Below are 2,854 nucleotides of genomic sequence, written 5' to 3' on the forward strand. Positions count from 1 at the left end.
GTAAGTCACTGTCTTTAAACTTCCCTAGTCATTGATTTTAATTTATTCATAGATGTGCAAATAAAAGTAGAAAAAAACATTTTATGATTTATAGAAGTAATACAATTTATTTTAAGCAGAACTATTTCTTACAAGATTTTACTTTCAAAATAAAAATTTTAGAATGCTGAAGAATGTTTTTGTGGTAATGATTCCCCATCTTTTTTCGGATTTGATATCCACCTTCCAGATTGACATCAAGCGGTAGTGATATCAGATGATTACTGAGACTATAGATGGTATCAAGCTTTGGAGCATTGCTGCAGTGTTGAAAATATGTCACAATTAGTAAGGAGAACTACTGGTTTGTCTTCTAGTAACCATCTGTTGAATGGACAAAATGAATACTGAATGTGTTCTTAAAATAACAAATTGCAATTCCAATAGGAATTAGAATAAATAAAATAAAATAATTATTAGTTTGTTAGTAATTCTGGACTGTGCTACATGAACAAATTAAATAAATGAAGTTTGGATTAAACTATTACATAGATTCAAAATCACGTAGATTCATTTAAAAACAAGTCGCTTTGTCGAAGAAGAGAAATTCATCGTCAAACCAGTCGAACAATAATATCAAACATTGATATGTTATGCAATTTATTTGGTATGAATTTGTGGACATTGATGAGCATTCATTTACAATATCTGTATTTATTTTCGGCAGTATGTTAAAATTTAAAGCAATTTTCAAGAGGTATGCGGTTGATTTCAGTGTCGTTCTAATTAATTAGCGTCGTGGCAGTTTTTTTATCATTCCACAGAACAGTGTAATACTGTTTTTTTATACGTCTACATTTTTATAAGAATGTAGACATGAAAATTGCTCAGTCGTTTTGCCGTATTTGGAAAAAAAGATCATATAATAATAAAAGTATATAAAATACTTTGAAGATAAATAGTAAATTTCAGAAGGACAATATTGTTTTATCATTGCGATATCTATTCTAAGAATTAATAATTAATTTTATTAATTGCAAATCAATGAATTTTTTAATTTCTATGACGGGCCAAACTTATTAATTATTCAAAAAACTTTTTATACACACTCGTGACTAATAATAACATAAAAACATAATAAACATAATATACAAATACAAAATTGAAAGCAAAAAATATTGCATAAATTAATGCAACAAAAATAGAATTTATTATAATTAATTCATTGATGAGACCAGTTAATAAAATAAAATAAATTATATTTTAAAAATGCTTGGCGGCCCCAGAAAAATAATTAAGGGGCCGCATGAAGCCCGCAGCCCTCGGGTTGCTCATCAAGGCTTCAATACAAACTGAGTCAATGTGTTTAAATACTGCCCATGGCCTTTAGAGGAGACAACCGAGTGATATGAAAGATTTACAAGCGTTTAAATGTTTTGTATCGTCTGCTTACTAGTCATTACTATGTATATTTGTACATTAGATTTAATTAATTTCTTTGATTGAAGATATTAGTTAACTAAGAAAATAGGAGTACGTTGTACTTCACTGTTAGACTGAAATTAGAAAAAGAACAAGATTCATAACATATGGTGACATTGATAAGGTTCACTAATAATTGCCCAAGTCATAATAGATTATTATAATCATCGCTAACAATTAATTTCTTAATCCTCTCGCGTTTATTGGGACGTTTATTCGTGCGAACTGATTTTGCGTAGGAATCATTATTGTGAACGAAGCAAACAATTATGTCATACAAACTGTGTTATTGTTTCCGCCGAAACACATCCAGTTTGATTGCGCCGAACATTTCATTTTCTAACGCAAGAGCGACATCGGATAGATGAATTGTATTGTATCGTACATAGTATATTGTCGCGTGTGTGAATTGAAACATACATAACAGCATTTATCCTTTTGTTTCGAAAAATGCGAACCCGTCGGCCATAATACCCGCACGGCGCTTCAGCGCTTTGTGCCAATGCCAATTGAATGTTCACATGTGTGCCTCATATTTTATAAATTATTTCACTAAATATAAACGTATGCAGACTAACTCATTATATTAATAAATGCTATGTTTAAATAGATGTGAATGGCATACGTCGACTTAATAAGAACATTTATTAGTATTAAGAATGCCGCGTTGATGATATTCGAAACTAATGCAGATTATACAATTTTCTACAAAAATGCCTCACGTAGTAGTTATTTTCAACAAATAATTTGAATATTATAATTGAAGCAATTGATTTAAATACTTATATTTATAAAAATTAATGTAAATTAAATAATATTATAAAAAGCAATACTCACTTATTTTGTTACGAAGTATCCAAACCCAAGCGTCAATGCCACTAATATAAAATAACCCTTGTTTCTTAGATAACTCGAACACGCAGCTCGTCGACCCCGGTGCTTTGGCGCCGGGTCGACATGCCAGATGTTCTTGTTCCCGCGAAACGCAGGCACAAACTAAAGTAGATTCTTCGATCGCTCACATAATTTTAACAAACATAGATCAACAAGACTGCGTCGTATAGATAGGAACTTCGGTTGATAAACAAACCATTTGAAGTTGCATCATACTATCAATAAAATAGATTCGACTGCCCTCTGGGTGGTGCATTTGGTTTTAATTCATATCAATAATGATACTTCGGTAACTGAGCAGACGGTATCTTGTAAATAAATAACAAGGACACAAAAATAATCGGTCAATGTTTATGTATTTTACAGGCTATTATAATACTTTTGGTCTTTTTCATGCTTTTAAAGAAATTTTACTGTTTTTAATGACTTCTAATGGATTTACATTTAAAAAATTAACTAGTGGTGCACGGTAATTGTTATTGATTATTCATTATTTTAT

General features: G+C 30.4%; 1 long non-coding RNA gene across 1 annotated transcript; it reads right to left on the reverse strand.

Annotated features, from left to right (window-relative positions):
* Nucleotides 1-301: 301 nt before the first annotated feature.
* On the reverse strand, nucleotides 302-2,450 carry LOC113368331. The gene is made up of 2 exons (XR_003366384.1): nucleotides 2,299-2,450; nucleotides 302-363 (listed from the first exon to the last, which is right to left on the reverse strand). It is a non-coding gene; the product is annotated as an uncharacterized LOC113368331 (long non-coding RNA).
* Between the last annotated feature and the right edge of the window lie 404 nt (nucleotides 2,451-2,854).

This window comes from Ctenocephalides felis, unplaced genomic scaffold, assembly GCF_003426905.1.
Source record: "Ctenocephalides felis isolate EL2017-DRISC unplaced genomic scaffold, ASM342690v1 CF-g0.4_SCAFFOLD_01170, whole genome shotgun sequence".
Classification (NCBI taxonomy): Eukaryota; Metazoa; Arthropoda; class Insecta; order Siphonaptera; family Pulicidae; genus Ctenocephalides; species Ctenocephalides felis.